The sequence below is a fragment of the Sus scrofa genome, chromosome 6 (genome assembly GCF_054392235.1).
Source record: "Sus scrofa isolate SSC_HxYL_T2T_F1_AM1 chromosome 6, Sscrofa_HxYL_maternal_Yorkshire_Landrace_v2.0, whole genome shotgun sequence".
In the NCBI taxonomy this organism is placed as follows: domain Eukaryota; kingdom Metazoa; phylum Chordata; class Mammalia; order Artiodactyla; family Suidae; genus Sus; species Sus scrofa.
In genome coordinates, this window is record NC_139388.1 from 55988402 (window position 1) to 56012706 (window position 24305).

The following is a 24305-nucleotide window of genomic DNA, read 5'->3' on the forward strand; positions in this document are numbered from 1 at the left end:
GGGAACCTCCACATGCCATGGGTGTGGCCCTAGAAAAGACAAAAAAGAAAAGGCAAAAAAACCCCACAAAGGCCAAAGGGAACCCTTGTACATTGTCGGTGAGATTGTAAATTGGTGTAGCCACTATGGAGAGCAGTATGAAGGTTACTTAAAAAATTAAAAATAGAACTACACTGATCCAGCAATTCCACTTTTGGGTATTTCTCTACAGAAAATGAAAACACTAACTCTCACAGTTCTGATTCTAGGAATGTATCACCTTTCTTCTCCGAGAGGAAGTAGGGATTTATACAAAGATTTGGTTACTAGAGGAAGGTACCCTGCCCCCACAAGCCTGGTCCATTTAGCAGGGAGCTTCCTTCAACTGCCAGGCCAGGGATCTGCCCTGCATTCAGCCAGCCAGGGGTGCACCCCGAGCACCAGCCACCCCGCACCAGCTGACCTGCAGGACAGACGGGACTCATGAGCTGAGTTTATGGGTGACTTCCAGGGCAAGAGGCACGAAAGCGGTGCATGACGACATCTGGTGACCCAAAGGTTGTATGGTCATGTGACAGGTCACTTGAATAATCCCCCCGGGGAAGACAGGTCCTGGGGAAGTTACTCTCGGTTGGCATCTGAGGAGCCTCCGGATCTTTCTCAGGAAGCTTTGCTGCTGCAGAGTGGGCGAGCGCCAGCCAGGGCACCCCGCGGGGCAGTGAGCAGTGCCAGCAGCCAGGGCAGTGGGGCCAAGGGCCTGCTCCAGCCGGAGGACCCGGCCTCTCCGCTTCCCTGACACACCTCACCGGGGCCCTCCCCGAGGCCTCTCCTCTCTCTCTGGCCTTTCTCTAGCGGGTTGCCCGCCCCGAGTCGAGAACGCTGGAGTGGGCAGAGGGGTGGGGGTTCCAAGGCTGCGACCTTCTGAGGGGAGGCAAACAAATAAGGCACAGGTAGATATGACAGCCCTCCAAGCGCAGTTTTTGTGATTTGATTTTTGGTTTTTTTTTTTGGTCTTTTTAGGGCCACACCCTATGGAAGTTCCCAAGCTAGGGACAGAATCGGAGCTGTAGCTGCCGGCCTATACCACAGGTCAGAGCAACACTGGATCCTTAACCCACTGAGCGAGGCCAGGGATTGAACCTGCGTCCTCATGGATACTGTGCGAACTCCCCAAGCAGTTCTAAACTGAAGATCTAAGATCATAAGCTGCAAAATCAATGTGGTGTATCATGACCAGCATCTCTTTGAAGAAAACAAATTTAAATCATACTACACAGGAGTTCCTGTTGTGGCTCAGCAGTAACGAACCTGACTAGGCTTCATGAGGACACGGGTTTATGCCTGGCCTAGCTCAGTGGGTTAAGGATCCAGTGTTGCAGCAACTGCTGCACAGGTCAAAACTGGGGCTCAGATCTGAACTCCATATGCCTCTGGGTGGCCAAAAAAATCATACTGTATAATTCCAATTACAAAAAACAAAACAAGGAGAAAAGGAGTTCCCTTCATGGCGCAGCGGAAACCAATCCGACTAGAAAACATGAGGTTGCGGGCTCGATCCCTGGCCTCGCTCAGTGGGTTAAGGATCTGGCGTTGCCATGAGCTGTGGTGTAAGTTGCAGACGCGGCTCAGATCCCGAGTTGCTGTGGCTCTGGCGTAAGCTGGTGGCTACAGCTCTGATTCGACCCCTAGCCTGGGAACCTCCATATGCCGCGAGTGCAGCCCTAGAAAAGACAAAAAAAAAAAAAAAAAAAAAAAAATCCAACTACATACAATTCTAGAAAATGCAAGCAACTCTCTAGCAGATCCATGGATGCCTAAGGGTCAGGGAGTCGGGGTAGGGGCGGGGATTACAAGGGGCAAGGGGTTCTCTGGGGCGATGGTCACTCTCTAGATTGTGGTGATGGTTTCACAGGTGTACGTGTCTATCTAACCTTACGCATGTGCAGTTTCTTGTGTGTCAATTACACCTCGATCGAGCCATTAAAAGCTAACAGAAACAGAAAACACAGGAAAGGGCAGGCTAAGCCAGCCGGGAAGGAAGAAGAGTGGGCATTAGCCGGGTGAAGGGACAAACACCAGGGGACATGAGGGACGGCCCCTGGGGGGGGTGGGGGGAAGGGGGGAGAAAAGAGCTGAACTAGAGTGAGGAGGGGAGGGGGCTTGGGCGATCCAAGAGGAGGCAGCGTGGCCCTGGGCCCCAGGGAGGGGATGGCAGGTGGAGCTGCCAGGCTCCGCCACTGCTTCCCTCAGAGCTGCTCCGTCGAGAGGAAGGAATTCCTGGTCATCCCCGAGGACAATACCAAGTCAGACAGGACAACGGCAGGAAATACAACAGGAGGAACATCCAGGCTCCGGAAGGCATCCTCCCCCACCCGCGACTCCCTCCTCTTCCTTCCTGAGCCCTCACTTTGAGGACACGGGCTGGAGTCACCCAGGGGCCTCTTCTTTCCAAGAATCTAAGTTATGGGCCGCAGGTGTGACCCTGGGTAAGTTACTTCATATTTCTGGGCCTTAGGCTTCTTGTCTGCAAAGCAGACCTAATCAGAGAAGCTTCCAGCCTTGGGTGGGGAAAGGAAGAGGGCGCAATGGCCGGGGAAGAGGAAGCATGCAGCTCTGGATCCCCTCACCCAGAACTCTCCTGGGGGCAGGGGCGATTTCTTTCTGTGGGCAAGTGAGCACGCTGAGCTGAAGGCCCCAGTTTGCTGAGTTCACCCCAGGATGGGGCAGAATCCCCTCTACCTTCCTCCTAGCAATTGTCCCGAGCTGCAGGCCTGTCCCCGGGTCATCCTCCCAAAACCTGGGAGGCATCAGATCCAAGAGGGGAAAGATAGGCCTTCAAGGATGTTCTCTGCAAGAGAGTGGTGAGAAGTCAGAAACAACTGCCACAAGCAGGTGATTCCCATTCTGGGCCTGTGACAGTCCCCTGTGACTGCACCCTCCTGTCCGGAGAGGCTGCAGAGCTCTAAAGGGTGCGCCCTGGCTGCCCCGCCCCGCAGGCCCAGCAGGTGAGTTACACACATCCCCCAAGATCCGCAGGAAGGCGTGAGCGAGGCAGGGCTCCTCCGCTGCAGCTCTGCCCGGTTCTGCTGGCAAAGGCAGGTCAGGGACATCAGGGTTTCCAAGGTGAACTTGCAGGGTCTCACTGCCAACTCCATGGCCCCTGGATGGCATTAAATCCACGCGTTCTTCAACACAACATTCCAGTAGGCAGCCTCGGAGGCAGCAGTTCCCCGAGTGGGTCAGTTCTGTGGGCTTGTTCCCAGAGGCCCAGCCAAGAGGCACTTCCTTCAGCCCGTCCAGAGATTCTACAAGCCTTATTCTTTGTCTTAAATTGCTATTGGCCTCATTTGTTTTGAAAAGCGTCAAAAATAAGATGGACTGGGGAGTTCCCATTGTGGCTCACTGGTAATGAACCCAACTAGTATCCACGAGGATGTGGGTTTGATTCCTGGCCTTGTGCAGTGGGTTAAGGATCCGGTGTTGCCACAGCTGCAGTGCAGGCCTCAGACGCGGCTGGGATCCTGCGTTGCTGTGGCTGTGGTATAGGCCAGAAACTAGAGCTCTGATTCAACCCCTAGCCCAGGAACTTCCATATGCCACAAGAACGGCACTAAAAAGCAAAGCAAAAAAAAAAAAAAAAAAAAAAAAAAAAAAGTTATTTATTTATTTATTTTTTAGGGCCACTAGGTCTCTGACTCCCCCTGCCGGTCTGACTTAACAGCAAGATGCGCTCCCTCTGGCTCCCTCGTGCAGGAGCACCTGCTACCGAAGGGTTAAATGCTCAGATTCAGGCATTTCGAGGTGGGAATGATGGTCCCCCTCCAAAACTCAGTTTCCTTCTTTATAAAAAGGGTTTACTGATCCCTACCCATAGGGTGTGTGGGCATCTATCAAGCCTGTGCCTGGCTCCAGCCGAAGGTTTCCATGCAGGGCAGCCACTGCTGTTGTTCTAATGAGGCTGTTAATGATGAATGGGGTCAATGAATCTCAAAATTGAAAAGCTTTCACTGGCTATGAGGCGTGGAAGATGAACGAAACTACACTGGGCTGTGCTCCCCGGAAGCCAGGAGGCCAGGTCACTACTGGCAATTCCGCAGGTCCTCTCCCCTCCTGGGAGCGTCCTGGCCACAGGCTGGGCCTGAATCCAGCCTCCACCTCCTCCATGAACCCCCTTCCCTCCCTGCAAACTAACTGGCAAAACAGCTCCCAGGAAGAGACAGCTCTCCCTACAGTGAGACTTCCAATTCATAAACAGGGAAGGAGAGAGGGACAGAAAATCAGCACTGGACAAACACCACAATAATAACTGCTGTAGATGGGATCCCCGACGACGCTGAATCTAGTGGGCAGGAGTCTGAGCAGAAAGAGCATAGTCTCAGTGTCCTCCCCACAAGACAGACTCATCCTTTCTTTCCTTCTCTCCTTCCTTCCTTCCCTCCCCAGCCTTTGGCACATGGAGTTCCCAGGCCAGGGATCAGATCTGAGCCACAATGGCAGACCTAAGCTACAGCTGCGCAATCCTGGATCCTTAACCCACTGTGCCCGCCTGAGAATGGAAGCTACGACCCAGCGCTCCCAGGACACCGCTGATTCCGTTGCACCACAGCGGGAACCCCTATTTCATTTTATTTTGTATCAAGGTGTTAGTGACATACAGTATGACATCAGTTTCGGGTGTACGACATTACAATTCGGTATTTGTATATATTGCAAAATTACACTAACTGCAAAGGGAAAGATACTAACTTTACACTAGACAAATCTAGCAGACCCCACCTTAACCACATGATCAAGGTCAATCTGATCGGAAATTAGACAGGCTAAATATCAAGAACCCCCTTCGGTTCCCGTGGTGGCTCAGGAGAAACAAATCTGAGTAGCATCCATGAGGACACAGGTTTGATCCCTGGCCTTGCTCAGTGGGTTAAGGATCCGGCATTGCCATGAGCTGTGGTGTAGGTTGCAGACACAGCTTGGATCCCGAGTTGCTGTGGCTGTGGTGTAAGCTGGCAGTTACAGCTCTGATTAGACCCCTAGCCTGGGAACCTCCATATGCTGCGGGTGCAGCCCTAAAAAGACAAAAACCAACCAACCAACCAAAGAACCCCCTGATGTGGGGCACTGAGACAGACACATCAGTGCTGTGGTAGGTTTGCCAAAAAGTCAGGCAACTGGTCTCTTTCCAATCATGAGAAAGTATCAGATAAACTCAGATCGAGGGACAGTCTACAAAATTAACTACCAAGCAGGAGTCTCCAAAGCGTCAAGGTCGTGAAAGACAAAGACAGAAACTGTCCCTGATTAAAAGGGATTAGAGAGACAAGACAACTAATTCGGGAGGCTGGATGGGGTCCTGGGACAGAATAAGGACAGGGGTGGAAAAACTGGTGACGTCGGCCGCGTGTGTGCGGCTGCGGTAGCCTCTGGGTGTTTGTTCACAGTCCCATGTTTATGAAATACGTTATCAGCTGTGGACGCACGCGGAGGGCAAGGTCTGCAGGAACTCTCTGGACCCCTTTTAGCACTTTTCTGTAACTCTGCACTGAGTTCAAAAAAGATTTAAAAAAAGAGACAGCCTCCAGGGGGCGAGACCGGGAGGAAACGAGGAAACCGACCCTCTCCCACACTGGCGGCTGCCAGCGTCAACCTGTGGCACCCCCGGGGGGTCCCTAACTCTGCTTCGGGGCTGGACGCCGGCCTCATGTGCCTCATGTGCGTGCGGGGTGTGAAAGGCTCGGGGTGTGAAAGGCTTGCCGGCACCTTAATCCCACAGTGTCCTTTAGAACAACAGTAACAGAGCCGTGCGAGCGCCCACAAGACCTTCCACCGTCTCACAAATCACAACAATTCCGCCAGCAGCTGAAACAGAGCGGAAGGCAGTTAGTTAAGCGCTGATGGAGAATTCTCTCCAGGGTAACACGGAACACGGTCAGTGAAAAGCCACGAGGACGAGCCGGCGGTACACTGTTTGCTGTATTTGGGGGGAGGGGGGGTGCATATCAGCATCTGCTTGGAAATGCACAAGTTTTTTTGTTTTTTGTTTTTTCTGGAAAATACCAGGAAGATAACAGTGGCTGCCTCTGCGGAGGAGAACAGGGTGCCTGGGGAACAGAAGTGGAGGGAGACTTTCCCCTACATACTCTTTTGACCCTTAAACCACGTGAACTCAAAAACTAAAACCAAAGTAGATAATTAACATTTTTTCTCGAGAAATCAACAAACGAGCCACCCCAGACCCAGGATTCCTGGCTCAGCCTGTTTAAACACTCTGCTCTTCCCTCCAGCCCCACTAAGATGGCAATCGGGTGGAAAGAAGCCAGAAGCCACCGGAACAGAGGGGACGGGAGCAGTGGTCTGGAGGGAGCAAGTCACAGCCGGCCCAGAGGCCGGAGGCAGGGGACCTAGGCGCCCAGGGTGGGTGTGTTTGGGTGTGCGTAGGGGTGACAGGCAGCTGGGCCCGAGGCTAGGGTGCCATGCCCCAGCCCCGCTGAGAGGGGTTTAAGCTGAGGATGCTCAGAACTCCTCCCCGACCTGAGAGGAAACTGCGGAGGGTGACCCTGGGGGACCCCAGGAACAGCCAGGGGGGCCGTGCTGCAAACAGGCGCCCCTACACCCTGTGCCCCCGGTGCACAGAGGTCACAAGTGAAGCCCAGGGGCCCGGCTGCAGTGGCCGGAAGTGAGCCGCACCTTTGCCCTGAGCATCAGAAAGGGGCGCTGCTCGGCCGGGGGCCTCAGTCACCCGGGGAGGTGGGGAGGATGGAGGCCAAGGACAGCTGGCGGCCCCCGGCCCCTACTCCCCTCCTCGGGAACAGAGACCCCTCCTCTCTCTCCCTCTGAAGCCCCAGTGAAGTGGTACCTGATGGGTCTGCCAGCCCGGCATCCACCTTGCTCTCTCTGGAAACTTCCTCTGACTCTCCTTCGGGGAAGCCCCCTCCCCACGGTTCACTCATGTTCCTCACATGAAACCCACCCTACGCCCATCTTCAGACGCTGGCATTCAGCCCTGGGCCTTCTCCTGCAATTTCAGAAAAGAGGCTCTCCTTCCTCCGGGGCTGCTCAGTGACTGGGATGTGAACTGGAGCTATGGAGGCCCTCTTGTCCCCAAAAGGGAGAGACCACCTGGGAAAGAGGACAGCACAGAGAGACCCAGGGCCTAGGGACCGGACTGTGTCTTGCAGGCAGTGTCTGAGTTCCTGGATCTAGCGGAGCCTGAAGCTGTGTACTTCCAGAGCATTTATGCATCTGCCCATTAGCTTAGGATTCTGTCCCTTGTAAACAAGCGTTGAGGGAGGAGTTCAGAGGGAGACCATCACCCCCTTCTTGACAAATATCGAGGGACAGGACTTGCAAGGAGCACAGAGGGGGAAACCTGTAGATGTGTGTCCCTAGGAACGTGCAGACGCACTAGGACACCAGCGTCACAGAAGCGAGGCCAGGTCTTCGGCACCACGCAAGTGTTCCTTTCATAAACAGAAATCAACTTGCTTTGAAAAATACTAAAGCAAAGTCCTTAACTCCTCACTGTCCTTGATTTCCCTTTGTAACCACGACACACTGGCCCTGCAGCTCAGGACCAAGAACACGTGCATGAGCGCGGCCCCCTGCGACGTGCCCTTGGATGGCCATCCAGTCTCTCTTCTTGTCACTTTCGGTCCCACTGCCGGCACTTCAGCCACAGCAACCTCCCCTGAGTGCCCTCGTTCACACCCTGACCCTCACACGTGCTGTAACCGCTGCCTCTCTCTTTCCACTTTGGCTCACTCCTCCTTGAGCTCCGAGTCCCCTGCTTCTCCCCAAAGCCCTCCCCAAACCCAGATTCGGCTTCTGCTGCCCAGCACTGACTCACCGAACCCTCTGGATGATCTAGGGATGGGCCTGTCTCCCCCTCCGGACTGTAAGACCCAGGAGGGCAGGGCTGTGTCCCCGTCACATTGCAGAAACCAGCCCAGAGAAGATTCCAGGGAGCTGGCTGGATGGCTGGGACAGGGATGAGTAAACAAGGTAAGGGCAGGGTCTGCTTCACCTCTGGGCCCACAGCACTCAGCACAGGCCCAGGTACAGAGAAGACACTCACGGGAGATATGTGGAAAGAATGAGACCAAAAGTGAAAAGACAGGTAGAAAAACATACTAGCTTGGTGAGAAAAAGGTGCTTTATTCAATCAATGATGTTGGGACAAACAGCCAGCCAACTAGGAAGGAAAATAAGATAGGAGTTTCCGCACTGTGGCGCAGTGGGTTAAGAATCCCACTGCAGTGGCTCGGGTCACGGTGGAGGCAAGGGTGTGGCTGTCAAGAAAGAAAGAAAGAAGGATCCCTACCTCACACCTATCACTCAAATAAATTCCAGATCCATCAAAGACGGAAACACATACAACAGTAAGACTATAGGAGTTCCCTTCGTAGCGCGGTGGTTAACAAATCCGATTGGGAACCATGAGGCTATGGGTTCGGTCCCTGGCCTTGCTCAGTGGGTTAAGGATCCAGTGTTGCCGTGAGCTGTGGGGTAGGTTGCAGACACAGCTCGGATCCCGTGTTGCTGTGACTGTGGTGTAGGCCTGCAGCAACAACTCCGATTTGACCCCTAGCCTGGAACCTCCATATGTCATGGGAGCGGCCCTAGAAAAGGCAAAAAAAGAAAAAAAAAAAAGACTATAAAATCACTAGAAGAGTGTCTCATTCCAGTGGCAGGACACCTGACACTCAGTGGCCTGAAAGAGCCTGGCCTGCCACGGGGCTCTGAGATTTCTGCTGAGACCCCTGACAGACAAATGATGTTAGGGCAACATCTCTGCATTTGCTTGACAACAATGGAAGCCCTTTTGTCCTCAGAGTCCTTAGATAATGTTCTTTTCTTTTTTTCCTTTTAGGGCTGCACCTGCGGCATATGAAGTTCCCAGGCGAGGGGTCAAATTGGAGCTGTAGTTGCCAGCCTACGACAGACAGCCACAGCAACTCGGGATCCGAGCCACATCTGCGACCTATGCCGCAGCTTAAACCCACTAAGCGAGGCCAGGGATCAACCTGCATCCTCATGGACACTAGTTGAGTTCTTAACCCGCTGAGCCACAATGGGAACTCCTAGATACTTTTCCTTTCACTATTCAATAAAAGCGAAAAAAAAAAAAAGAAATATAAATAAATAAATAAAATTATTAGAAGAAAATATGAGAGAAATCATTTGTAATCTAGAAAGAGATCACCTTTCTAAGGATACCACAAAGTCTAAAGGGCATAAAGAAAAGATGAATAGATTTGGCCAAATGAGGGAAAAGAAAAAAAAAAAAAAAAAAAGGAAAGGTGTTTTTGTTTTTTATGGCTGTATCCATGGCATATGAAAAATTCCTGGGCCAGGGATTAAATCCAAGCCGAAGCTGTGACCTACACCACAAATGCAGCAATGCCAGATCCTCTGACTTACTGTCCCAGGCCAGGGACTGAACCCACACCTCCTCCTCCGCAGTGAACCGAACCACTGCAGTTGGTTTCTAAACCCGCTGTGTCACAGTGGGAACTCTCCAGGAAAAGTTTTTACATGGCAAAAAAAAAAAACCCACAAACAACCCCATAATAAACAAAGTCAGATGATGCTGGGGAAAAGATTTGCTAATTTTCTTACCAAAAGAGCTCCTATAAATGAAGTAGACAAAGACCCTAACAACTTGCTAGAAAAATGGACTGAGCCTCCAGACTAATCACTGAAAAATTCAAATGACTCTTAAACAGATAGAGATACAACTCTGTTCACAAAAAATACAAATTAAAACTAAAGTGAGAAACTGACTTTTACTTCTCAGATTGGCAAAAGTCAACAAGGATCTTAGCCTGAGCACGGGCAGAGTGAGGGGACCCTGGTGCTGGAGGGAAGAGGCGGAAGCAGCTGGACTGTGTCCCCAAACCACTGCTCACATTCCCACAGACCTACATCTAGGAATAATTACAGGGAGACACCCTTGTGTGGGAGCCAAATTAGCATCTTATTGCTCCTGTGTACTCTCAACAAATTTTGAAAAAACTACATACCCATACACTTTGAAGTTTTCATATCCTTTTTTTTTTTTTTTTTTACTTTTTAGGGCCGCACCCACAGCATATGGAAGTTCCCAGGCTAGGGGTTGAGCTGGAGCTGCAGCTGCCAGCCTAGCCACAGCAACACCAGATCCAAGCTGCATCTGTAATCTATTCCACAACTCTCGGCAACACCAGATCCTTAACCCACTGAGCGAGGCCAGGGATCGAACGGGCATCCTCGAGGATACAAGTTGGATTTGTTTCTGTTGCGCCACAACAGGAATGTCCTCATATCCTTTTTTTTCATCCTAAATTTAATGTAAAGAGCATAACTTTTGACATATGAGAGATGATATTTTAAAAGAAATCCGCTGAGAGTTCCCATTGTGGCGCAGTAGGTTAATGACCCAGCGTTGTCTCTGAGGGAGCACAAGTTCAACCCCCAGCCTGGCATAAGGATCCAGCATTGCCACAGCTGTGGCACAGGCCACAGCTGCAGCTGAGATTCGGTCCCTGGCCCGGGGGACTTCCACGTGTTGCAGGGGCAGCGGAAAATACACCAACTGGCTCTTCTTTAAAGGAGCTTGCATTGGTCCTTACTCTTATGACGTTCCACCTACATTCTGCTTTTGCAACAACAGTGTATCCTAACATATTTTTATGCTCAAATGTTCTATTATATTTCTCTGCAGCAAAAAATGTGCTCATAAATTAATCAAAATTTTTATTATTTATTTATTTATTTTTGGGTTTTAGGGCCTCGCCGGCAGCATACGGAGGTTCCCAGCCTAGGGGTCGAATTGGACAAGGCCAGGGATTGAACCCGCAAGCTCATGGTTATTTGCTTCTGCTGCGCCACAACGGGAACTCCAAATTCAAACTTTTTATTACATGTGATCACGTTAAATGTTTCTCTGAGTCACCATTACAATTATTATCCTATCACTGATCAAAGCGGCATATATCACACTAATACAATCTGATGCGTAACTATGAAGCATAAAGAGTAAGGGTTTTTTTTTTTTTTGCTGTACAGCAGAAATTGACAGAACATTGTAAATCAACTATAATAGAAAAAATAAAAATCCCTTGGCTGTAGATACAAGCCTTAATGAGGTGAACTGGGGGAAGCAGTCTTGCCAATACCATCAAATGGCTCCCTTGTTAGCCTGGTTGTTTATACCTGGGGCAATAAGGTACCACCGGGAAGGGGAAGGAGATCTGCCCTCTTTTCTTGGGAGCAGAGCCAGAGGACAGGGGAGGGAGGAGGGATGAAACCCAGCAGCTTCCTTGGGCAAGTCAGGTAAAGCCGGGGCTCCACAAAGGATTCCCTGAAAACCCTCCCTGCGGAAGTGTGGTGAATCCACACACCACAGCACCAAGGCTGCCTGCCAAGTGCCACGCAGGATGGATTACTGGTGGCAGCATTCTGTGCAACAGCACAGCCCAGAAATAATCTAAATGTCCACCAGCAGGGGCCTGGAACAACCACGCCAAGTACCAACTGCTATGAGAAACAATGGGAGGAGTTCTCGTCCTGGCGCAGTGGAAACGAATCTGACTCGCATCCATGAGGACGCAGGTTCGATCTCTAGCCCCGCTCAGTGGATTAAGGATCCCTCATGGCTGCGGCTGTGGCTGGCAGCTACAGATCCGATTTGACCCCTCCATATGCTGCAGGTGAGGTCCTTAAAAAAAAAAAAAAAAAAAAAAAAAAGGATATGGGATGAATTTTCAAAGTATGCAGGTAAGAGGAAAAAAAATCGGGCAAAAAACAAAACAAGGTGAATAGTATACAATCTTTTACGTGAGTTAAACATATGCACACCTGGAACACCCCTGATTCCGCACAGAACACCTCTGGAAGGTGGCTGGGGAATGACCTTGGCGGTGACTTCCTACTCCTCCACCATCCTGTGCCCCAGCAACGCAGGCCTCCTCTCTGTTCCTGGAACCTGCGGGCAGGCTCTAGCCTCAGAGCCTTTGCACTTCCTCTGCATTATGCCTGAAACGCTTCTCCAAAGATCTTCTTCATTTTCTTCCAGTCTCTAATCAAACAATGCCCTCCTCAGAGAGGGCTTCCTAAACCCACCCTAACAGAGCAGCTGCTTTCTCCCACCGAGTACACCTAGTCCTTCTACGTCACTCTCGCCTTAGTACCGCCTAACACAATACATTTACTTTCTTAATACCTGTCTCTTACTAGGAGAATCTCAACTCTAAAGGGCAGCAGAGACTTGAGTTTCTTTTTAAACAGCTGTATTCCCAGTGCTTGGTAAGGAGTAGGTATGTGGTAATTATGTCTTCTTTTTTTTAGCTTTTTAGGGCCGAACCCACAGTATATGGAGATTCCCAAGCTGCACCTGCCAGCCTACATACACCACAGCTTAAGGCCACGCCAGATCCTTAACCCACTGAGCGAGGCCAGGGATCGAACCTGCACCCTCATGAATACTGGTGCATTTGTTTCCTTGGGATCCAAGCCGCTTCTGCAACCTACACCACAGCTCACAGCAATGCCAGATCCTTAACCCACTGAGCAAGGTCAGGGATCGAACCCGCAACCTCATGGTTCCTAGTCGGATTCGTTAACCACTGCGCCACGATAGGAACTCCCGAACTCCATTTTCTTAATGAACTAAGAAAAGAAGGAAGACAGGCAGGCAGATATGGATGAGAAATGTATGTACTTTTCACCATATTTCCTTTTTATCACCTGAATTTTTCTACTGACCACATGGAATTAAATTAGAAACCGTAACAATGAGAAATCTAAAAAGGCCCCAATATTTGAAAACTAGAAAACTCACTTCTAAATAATCCACAGGCCAGAGAAGAAATCACAAGAGAAACCAGAGAAAATACAGAACTGAATGACAATGAAGACACATCGTGTCAAATTTTATGAAATACATCTAAAGTAGTGTTTAGAGATAAGTTTATATTTAAGTGCTTATATTGAGGAAAGAAGAAAGATTTAGGAGTTCCGTCGTGGTGCAGTGGTTAACGAATCCGACTAGGAACCATGAGGTTGCGGGTTCGGTCGCTGCCCTGGCTCAGTGGGTTAACGATTCAGCGTTGCCATGAGCTGTGGTGTAGGTTGCAGATGTGGCTCAGATCCTGCATTGCTGTGGCTCTGGCATAGGCTGGCAGCTACAGCTCCAATTAGACCCCTAGCCTGGGAACCTCCATATGCCGCAGGAGCGGCCCAAGAAATGGCAAGAAGACAAAAAAAAAAAAAAAAAAAAAAAAGTATTAGGAAAAAAAAAAAGAAGAAAGATTTAAAAAGTAATAACCTGGGGGAAAAAATGTAATTGTAATGTATACATGTAAGGATAACCTGACCCCCTTGCTGTACAGTGGAAAAATAAAAAAAATTATTAAAAAAAAAAGTAATAACCTAGGATTCTAATTTTAAAAGAGCAAATTAGACCTAAAGTAAATAGAAGAAAATAATAAGGATGAGAGAAGAAATCAATGAAACAGGAAACAGACAAATGAGAGAAAAATAACAAAGCTAATAGGTGATTCTTTGAAACATACTTCAATAAACCACTAGCAGGATTAGTGATCAAGAATAAAGGAAAAACAGGAATTGTCATGGCTCAGTGGAAACAAATCCGAGGAGCACCATGAGGCTGTGGGTTTGATCCCTGGCCTCGCTCAGTGGGTTAAGGATCTGGTGTTGCCATGAGCTGTGGTGTAGGTCGCAGACGTGACTTGGATCTGGCGTTGCTGTGGCTGTGGTGTAGGTCGGCAGCTACAGCTCTGATTTGACCCCTAGCCTGGGAAACTCCATATGCCATGGGTGCGGCTCTAAAATGACCACAAAAAAAAAAAAAAAAAAAAAAAAAAAAATTTAAATCAAATATTTAAGGAAGAAATAATTCCAATTTTACACAAAATCTTGGAGGAAACAGAAAATGAGGGAACATTTTCCCAATTGTTTTATGAAGTCAGCAAAACCATGATATTAAAACCCAAGAAAGACATTACAAGAAAAACAGTTACAGCATATATCACTTACGACCACAGATACAAAAAACCTTTAGGAAGATATTAGTAAATCAAAGTCAGAAATATATGAAAAGGATAATACAGCATGACCAAGTGGTGTTTATATAGGAATATAAGATGGTTATTTTAATATTTTTTAAAACATAGAGAATTTTTTTGGCCGCACCTGGAACATGCAGAAGTTCCTGGGCCAGGGATTGAACCTGAGGCGCTACAGTGACAATGTCAGACCCTTAACCTGCTGAGTCATATGGGAACTCCAAAAACGTGGCAGTTTTAACTCATAATTCATGAGAGTAACAGAACTGTGGTGGCCAGCCTCCCCGACGGCCCCAACAATCCCTGTGCCCTGGTATTTACGCCTCTGTATCATCCCTTCCCACAATGCACCAGGGTCGGTCTGTATCATCAAAGGAATGTGACTGGAGTCCTAGCATATCACTTGCAAACATTATAAAGACACTGCATCTTCAGTCTGGTCACTTTAACTCTCGGATTACTCTCTTTGGGGGAAGCCAGCTGCTAGGTCATGGAGAGTCCTAAGGAGAGGTCCATGTGCAAAGCAACCAAGTCCTCTGGCCAACAGCCAGTGAGGACCTGAGACCTTCTATGAACAACTATGTGAGCAAGTCACCTTGGAAGCAGATCCTCAAGTGCCTGGGGAGCCTGCAATTTGAGGGATTCCGAGCCACTCAACTAAGCCACTTCTAAATTCCTAATTCTCAGAAACTGTGAGGTAAGAAAGGCTTTTTTTGGCCGCACCCATAGCATGCATAAGTTCCTGGGCCAAGGATTGAACCCATGCCACAGCAGTGACCTGAGCCTTTGTAGTGATAACACTGAATCCTTAACCCACTGTGTCACAAGAGAGCTCCTTTTTTGTGCGTTTTTTTTTTTTTTTTTTTCTTTTTGCCTTTTCTGGGGCTGCTTCCCATGGCACATGGAGGTACCCAGGCTAGAGGTCTAATCGGAGCTGTAGACACTGGCCTACACCACAGCCACAGCAACGGGGGATCCAAGCCGAGTCTGCGACCTTCACCACAGCTCACAGCAATGCCAGATCCTTAACCCACTGAGCAAGACCAGGGATCGAACCCGAAACCTCACGGTTCCTAGTTGGGTTCATTAACCACTGTGCCACAATGGGAACTCCGAGAGCTCCTTGATTTCTGATTCTGTGCTCCCTGGGGGAACTTGCTGCTCTCTGAGATATTTCCCCACTCATAAAACCAGGACGATCCTATAAACTCCCTAAGAAAGGTAGTTAATATCATTTGTTGAGATCACAGAAAGCATAATAAATGCAAACTTATCATCATTAGGAAACCACTATTTAGAGTCAACATAGCTTTGAGCCAGTCCCTAGCCTGGGTGCCCGATCTTGGATGCGCTCCAGCCATTGAAAGCTCGCCCCAACAGTGCTCCAGGTGTTCACAGACTTGCGGTGCCACAGGCAGGACTCGAGCTTCTGCCAGAAAACCTAGCCCCACCCCCCTCTACCGCCTCCGGAGACGGCGGTGATGCACAGAGCACCAGTCACCAGAGCGGACACCACTGGCTCCATCTGTTAAGCATCTTGGGGAATCCCATCTCCCGGACTCTGGGTCCAAAGGATTTGGCAGGGGGTAACTCTGCCCCTCAGTCCAGCCAATTGGAGCACTGCATTCCCCAGGCCACAGGGACTGGTCCAGAGATGGGGATGTGACCCAAGCTGGACCACTGAGATTCACCGTGGGAAGAAGGACCTCTCGGTGCCCTGGGGTCACTAGGCAGGTAACTAATACTTTCGAATGTGAGCTTCACGCATGGAGGGACTTTTGCCTTTTTTGGTGTTAGTCGTACTTCTTAGAATAGCTCCTGGCACACAGCAGGCACTAAATAAAGATATGCTGAGGAGTTTCTGAGGAGTTGTGACTCAGTGGGTTAAGAACCCAACTAGTATCCATGAGGATGTGGGTTCCATCCCTAGCTTCGTTCAGGTTAAGGGTCTGATGTTGCCACAAGCTGCTGCATCGGCTGCAGATGTGGCTTGGATCCTGAGTTGCTGTGGCTGTGGTGTAGGCCAGCAGCTGCAGCTCCGATTCGACCCCTGGCCTGGGAACTTCCATATGCCATGGGTTTGGCCCTAAAAAGAAAAAAGAAAAAAAAAAAAAAAAGCCCACAAAAAAAACCATATGTTGAATGAGTCAATTATATAGCCATTTAATGAACTAAAGCATATCCTTATTCCCAGAAAATAATCCCACTTTTACTCCCTGCCCAGCTATGGAGAGTCTGTACAACTCACCTTAGTACAGATGGCATCTGGGAACTTTGGAGGCACAAGGGAAGCAGCTAACAAAGAGGCTAAGAGCTTAGTGTGCTCTGGAGTTGGGTGTTCCTTGATTCAATCACTGGCTCTGCGACCTAGATGCTGTGTGAGCTCAGGCAAGTTTCTCGACCTCTCTGCACCTCTGTGTCCTCTTTTTAAAATAGGGATCATAATCCCTGGCTTGCAGGGATGTTGGCGCATTCAAGGCTGGTGCATGAACTGACTGTCTAGTGGGAGACTCAGCATGGCTGCCTGCAGACTGGGAATGGGGTTGAGCAGGTGGGTGCAAACTGGAACCAGTCTGGTCTGAGCTCTACCACTCAGTCCCCGGGTGCCCTTGGGCAGGTTACCAAACAGCTCCTCTCAGTTTCTTCTCTGTTTAGGTACCTTAATGATGGATCTACTTCTTAGGGTGTGGTGAGAACAAATTAACATACCACCAGAAAGACTACCACAACCTTAGTGCTTGCAATTATTGATGCTGCTTTATATCATGCTGTTGGAGACCATGGAACAGCTGAACTCAGCAGAAGGCAAATATCTATGGAGCACAGTTCTAAAGGACAGAGTCTCCTTCAAAGACAAGATAAAGGACTTATGCATTAATCAGGTTACTCTATAAACAGCTGCACTATGTCCTAAGGACACCCCCTTTGATATCTGCCAGAGAAGATAATCTCGTCTTTGCCTATGCCTGTCCCTGCCCACTAATCTGGCACCATCATTAATCCCATTAATAATAATCGTATCACCTTCCTTAATAAAAATCTGTGGCTTTAGCCTAGGCACCTTTGTTCTGCAACAGAGTGCCTCCAGGTCCCCACTTTCTAAATGTAAAAGAGTCTTGCGTGTTCTGTCACACCGCCGTCCCTCTTCCAGGATTCCCCTTGCCCTGCAGTGCTGGGCATGGCAGAGTGGCGCCCACGCCCAACGTGGGGCTGGAAGAGAAGGTCACCACGAGCAGGAAGAGGTGAAAGAGCAGGAAGAGGTGAAATTACAGACAGCGGCGGAAGCGGTAGCCTTGCACTCAGAGACGAGAGTGCAGAGAGTGCAAGTGAGTGGCAAGGAGAAAACTAAACCAGGATGACAATGGGGCAGAATCAATCACAGGAAACTAAACATTATATTCAATTGCTTAAATGTATGTTAAGAGAGTCAGAGGCTCAGGTAACAGAGTCTAAGAGAGAGGAACTATTAGAAGCCGTGGTTTCCAGGAGAGGGTACCATGGACCCAGAGTGTTGAACCGCGCCCATCAGCCTGGGGTGTTTCTTCCACATGGGGTGTAGGAAGGCATGTTTCGGAATCCTCCTGGGAGCATAAATTTGAATTCAATCTCTCTTGTAACTGACAGGTTTTACACAGATGTACCTTATTCGTGGCTGAAACTTCAAAATGAGAAATATAAGGTCTTTGTTTTGCATGTTTGTGTCTTTGTATGTGTTGTTTGTATGACATGGCCAAAATTAATTCATAAAGCGCTCTACTTAATTGGCTTAAAGGAAATTAAGTGCTTACATAAATTCTCAAAAAAATCAAGTAAATTTTTGGTTCACTGTGAACTACAAAAAAATTCAGTATTCGATATTCACTATATTAGCCATTACTATTAAAGTTTGTTGATCTAATATAGACATGTCTTTAGAGTCATCAACATTAGGTATAATACCTTACTCTACCTGGGTTTAATGGAGGAAGGTAACTGCATTTTATTAAGAGAAACGAGTCTGTTCCGGAGCTTGTTATTTTCAATGGAAAGATAGAAGACAGAATAATATGGATACGAAAAGTAATGGAAGGTTTGTGGGAAGTGAACATTGAGAAGACTTTTGTGCATGGTTGGGGCTAAGTTTAAAATTTCAGTAAACTAATTTTATTTTATTTTTATTTTTTATTTTTATTTATTTATTTATTGGCTTTTTGCCATTTCTTGGGCCGCTCCCGCGGCATATGGAGGTTCCCAGGCTAGGGGTCTAATTGGAGTTGTAGCCACCGGCCTACACCAGAGCCACAGCAATGCCAGATCCAAGTCACGTCTGCAAGCTACACCACAGTTCACGGCAACGCCGGATCCTTAACCCACTGAGCAAGGCCAGGGATCAAACCCACAACCTCATGATTCTTGGTCAGATTTGTTAACCACTATGCCATGACGGGAACTCCCCTCAGTAAACTAATTTTAAAAGAAAGCTAGTGCAAAACTTGAATTTGGATTCGGTCTCTGTTAAAAGGTTTTCTTAAGTCAGGGCTATGGGAAATCCAAGACAGCCGCTTGGTTCTTCCCGGTTCCCTGGCAATGCCAATAATGGAAAACATATAGTTAGAAAATGTGTTTTCCATTTGGGGTAGACTTTCTACAGTCCTAATTTGGCTATACTTGGTAATAATGAGGGTACTTTTAAAGAAAAAGAGTGCTTTGATTCCTATTCTAGTTTTGTATATTGAGATCAGTGTTTCCTGTTTAAAACTCAACTCCCTAATAGTTCTTTGCCACTATGTTACGTTATCACAAACTTTAACTGAATAAGAAAAATAATCTAAGTTTGCCTCTGAAGCTGAATGTTGTAATTTGTCTCTGGGCGAATATCAGATGTCCCATGATAAGCAGGGGAATATACATACACTCTGGAAAAAGTATCATTTAAAGGGTTGTCTCCAGCCTAGATAAAAAGTTTCTTATCAGGCATTCTTAAGTCCCATATGAAGGGGTGAAGAAAATTAACGCTTAAATTTATATTTCTCACCCAAGAAGGGCCTCTGTATTGGACTGGTCCATAGAGAGGACTACCGAGCTTCTAACTCACCCTAAAACAAGGCTCTCATAAGAAAAACACCAATGCATGGACATAAAGAAGACAACATCAGAAATGGACCACTATCCCAAGATAGTCACACCTGACTCTTTTTTTTTTTTTTTTCTTTGTCTTTTTTTGCTATTTCTTGGGCCGCTTCCGCGGCATATGGAGGTTCCCAGGCTAGGGGTCCAATCGGAGCTGTAGCCACTGGCCTACGCCAGAGCCACAGCAACGCGGGATCCGAGCCGCATCTGCAACCTACACCACAGCTCACAGCAACGCTGGATCATTAACCCACTGAGCAAGGGCAGGGACTGAACCCGCAACCTCATGGTTCCTAGTCGGATTCGTTAACCACTGTGCCACGACGAGAACTCCTGGTTTTACTTCTGATTTACTCTGGTGGGTTTCTCCCCTCCAAGGCTCTTATTATTGATGTTACTAGGTGGGATCCCCTCACCAGGCCAGTTCATACCTGCTCTGACCCAGACCATAAACACATTTTTGTCTAATGTTAACAGGATGAAAGCGCCTCACTTAAATTTTTGATGATGACTTCACTAATACTGCTATCTATATTTTATTAACTATTTTCACAAAACTGCTACTTCTTGCATTGCCGAATTTGTAGCTGAGTCTCTGATAAAATGACATACGGTTCCATCTGAGGTCAGTGATCTCTAGATTTGGGAAAATGCAACGAGAGCGTATATTTTCCTGGACCATAACAGACGAGGAAGAAGGGGGTCCAGAGACTTTTCCCCACTGTTAATAAGGCCTAGCCCAGTATTAGCACATGGAGCTGCCTATCAGCAAAAGCTTCGCTAGATCTGGGAATATTCATTCCTAGGTCCATGGGACGAAATGGTCACGATGTGCCTCCTGAAACCATGGTCAAATATACGACCATGGGTGAGCACCATGAACCGAAGCTTGCACTTGGCATCAGCCTCTACATGGAGTAGAACATGAGCCACGGCAGCTGCCGACCCGCAGCGCCCCCTGCGCAGAGCTCAGCGTGGAGACTGGGATGGAGGCCCTCTGTGCGCTGGGAACACTGATGGAACAGGCCTTCGGACAGTTGGAGTGTAGGTATTTTTATGGGCCCAAATTCTTGCATCTTCTCAAATCTAGAGAAACAGAACTCCTCATTTGCCTTGAGCGTTAGAGAGACAAGGCAGAATGGAGCCGCTGTGGGTCAGACGGCCCAGGTGATACTGGGAAATATTATGGGAGTAATGTTAGGCAAGTCTCTGTATTGCTGCGAACTTAAGGTTTCTGTGCCCTGTCAGACTTGATGCCACCAGCTGTTGTCAGAGCAGCATCAGCAGGCAGCTGCAACCTTACATTTTAAAGGTGTCCTCTTATAACAACGGAGATGTGACAACACGTATAAGGACCAATAGCTCCTGTTACTTAAAACCACACTCCTCCTTTGACAGAACAGCATCAACCTAAATTCCAAACCTCCATTTAATCTTTTTTCTTTTCTTCCCATCAACCGTAGCAGGAACCTACCATGTCCAGCCACCCAGCCACCCAGCCCTCATCGCCCCTAACCAGCAAGCAGTAGCTACAGAAGAGAAGACCATCGCCCCTATTCTATACATATAAAAAAAAAAGGGCTGGACTAATAGGTCCCCAGGACGATGGAGACAGACCCCCACCCCCTGAATGCGGCCGCTCATCTTGGAGACCTGCTGTGGACATGGTCTGCAGAATCATGGACTGATCCACAGAAACGGAGGAATGCCCTACGATCAAAATTTACAGTGACCATCCTTATGCAACAAATAAATAAAAAAGGGGGAGATGCTGGAGACCATGAACAGGTGAGCTCCGCAGAAGGCAAATATCTATGGATGTAGAGTTCTAAAGGACAGAGTCTCCCATAAACAGCTGCACTATGTCCTAAGGATACCCCCTTTGATATCACCAGAGAAGATAATCTCGTTATTGCCTAGACTGTCCCTGCCCACTAATCTTGTCGCCATCATTAATCCCACGATAATAATCTCATCACCTTTCTTGTAAAAATCATAGGCCTCTTTGTTCTGCAGAACAGAGTGCCTCCTGGTCCCCCACTTTCTAAATGTAAGGTCCTTCTGTACTGTCTTATCAATTCCATCCTCTGTGGCCATTAGAGTCTAGAAGCTATAGTCACCGCCTGACCTCCCATACAGCAAAGAGTGGGATGCGACTCAATTCTGGCCAATGAGCAGTAAGGAAAGTCCCCTGTGGGCTTCTGAGAAAAGACTTTTCTCCTTAAACATCTTTCTCTCACTTCCCTGTAACCCAAGTCCCACATACAAACACACACACACACACACACACACACACACACACACACACACTTCCTCCCTTTGGGCACTGCAGGGTAAAGGCAGGATGCCTGGAGCACCAGCAGCCTCTCTGGGGCCTTGAGGGGAGTTACTGGCTGAACGCCAAGGTGGAAGAGGCGAAAAGAGTCCTCAGGTCCCTAATAACATCACCAAGTCACCAAACCAACCACAGAGCCACCTTCCACCAACAATAAACATTCTTGAGGTCTGATTCAGATGTATGGGCCGGGTTTTCAACTAAGCACAGATGAGCACAAACTGCTGTGTCTTGTTCCTTCTTCCCCAACAGTAAGTGTATATTCTGTAAATTTAGTAGGTCCCCCAAAAACTTCAGAGGAAAAAACACCCTAAAGCCCCAAAATAAGATAAAATTTGCTTCAGTTTTAAAAAGTAAAGAGTTAAGAATGGCAACGCACTCAGCACGGAATCCAGGGCACACGAGGCCCTCAGCAGAGGTAGCTGCAGGGGCTGTGTGCTCATCAAAGGTAGGACCGAGGCGGCTCTGGAAGCTAGAAGATCCCTTAGGAAAAATGAGTGTTTGGGGGGGCTCTGAAAAATTCTACAGCTACAGGAAGCTTAGGGGCCTGAGGTGGGGTCAGCTGAAGCTGGGGCTGCAGGAACAGAGGAGGAACCAAGAAGCTAGAAACGAGAGCTAGGACCCCAGTTAGAGACAGGAGCACATGCTGGGAGGCCTCTAAGGAACAGATCACAGAGAGTCAAGGACAGATGAACAAAGAGGGGTGACAAAGTGTTTCTCTGGAACATAAGAAGAAAATAGCAGAACTTCTGGTTATGTTTTGTTTGGTTTGGGTTTTGTTTTTTTTTTTTTTTTGGCCGCAGAGTGCAGCAGCTTGGTGTGGTTTCTCACTTCTCAGACCATGAACTGAACCCGGGCCTCTGCAGTGAAAGCCCCGAGTCTTAACTACTAGAGCATCAGGGAACTCCCAGTTATGTTTAGTTTTGAAAAAAGGGAAAGGAGAGGACGTAAAAGATGAAGGAAGAGGAGAAAGGAAAGGGAGGAGGAAGAGGAGAAGAAGGAGAAAGCTTTACCAGGCACACAGAGATACTCCGAAGTGGACTACGGACGCCATCTCTGGTGTGTCTCTCAGGCGGCAGGTGCCAGCATCCCCAGGGGCTGGACCTAAAGGCTGAAACACTGACACAGGCGCCCTCTCCTGTCTGCTCGCCGCATTGCAGCCCGGGCACAGAGATGTTCCACCCCCAAGGACATGCTCAGGTTGCAAATATACCAGTCCTCACACAGGGGCTTCTTAAGGATTCCTGCTCAAAAAGTATGGACTGAAGATTTGATAATGCCAGCATGAGCAAATTCCAACAAATGCCTCTGTATGTGAAGGGTGGGATTAAAAACCAGCAGAGGGATTAATGCAGTTAACAGAATTCTCTCACTTGGATCTCTGTGCCTTAGTTAGGTCTTTGCCGGCTGTGACAGCCATGCCTGAAGAATGTCAAAACTAAACACTCCCAGAGGGCTACACCAAGAGTTTCCAAATGCAGTTAACAATGCCTGCATAAAAATAGATTTTTAGTGGGAGCAAAAATATTTGATGGGGGGCCTATGAATACATAAAACAAACTTTTTATTTTTATTTATTTAAAAAAATTTTTTGGCAGCACCCACAGCATGCAACAGCTCCTGGACCAGGGATGCCAGGGATGGAACCTGCACCACAGCATTGACAATGCAAGCTCCTTAAGTGCTAAACTACCAGGAAACTCCAAACATTTTATTTTCTAAATATTAATTCCATCCCTTCCAATTTTTGAATGTTTTTAAATGCACATAATATATTGAGAGTAGTGAATATGTCAGCACTACACATGACTCATAAATAACTATATATATATATATATATATATATACATTCATATTATATACACACACATTCATACTAGGAGAGAATGGTCAAAATAAAATATTTCCTGGGAGTTCCCATTGCGGCTCAGCAGTTAACGAACCTGACTAGTATCCATGGGGACACAAGTTCGACCCCTGGCCTTGCTCAGTGGGTTAAGGATCCGGTATTGCCATGAGCTATGGTATAGGTCGCAGATGCAGCTCGGATCCCGCTTTGCTGTGGCTGTGGTGTAGGCCAGTGGTTACAGCTCTGATTTGACCCCTAGCCTGGGAATTTCCATATGGCACGGGTACAGCCCTAAAAAGACAAAAAAAAAATTTCCTTAATAGGAGAGCATAATAAAACTGGAGGTCACACGCAGCAGCTTGCTGTCATGTGATATAAATGCTGTAGTGCTCTGGAGATTATAAGTAGACTCCAGGGTAGTGATTTTCAAACGCTCAGGCACACAGGGATCCTGTCTGGAGAAAAATAAAAATAAAATGTCCAGCCCTTCCTTCCCCAGATGGATCCAACCAGGGCCTGCAGGTAGCCCTCCTGGACAGTTAAGGAGAACACCCCACAAATCTCACGTTTTTCACCTTCAGGTTATCTGCCTTTCAGCTCAAAAATCCTCCCTGCGGCTGTATTCAATCTGGTATTTGTTTCATCCTACTGAGCTCAGGACTTCAATTGTTTTATCTGTCACTTCTTGAAATCCTATTTGCTTCTTTTTCCAACTTCCCGGTAGTTTTTGATTGTGTGCATTCATGTTTTTATATCCCTCCTATTTTATCCTTTTCATTTATAGACACATCTGAGCGTTCTCACATCCTGCCACATTGTGTCTGCTGACTCTCGATCATGGTGCCTGCTTCTCTGTCCAGCATAGAATGTTTTTACCACGAGCTCATACGTGCTGGAACTCCACCCAAAGGGATTCACCGAGGCCCAGGCAGCAGGGGGCTCCTCCCGGAAGTGTTTACTACATTTG

General features: G+C 48.0%; 1 protein-coding gene across 1 annotated transcript in view; it reads right to left on the reverse strand.

The window, feature by feature from the left end:
• LOC106508274 (outer mitochondrial membrane lipid metabolism regulator OPA3) overlaps window positions 1-24305 on the reverse strand; it is a 46488-nt gene that overhangs the window by 13416 nt on the left and 8767 nt on the right. The window lies entirely within an intron of this gene.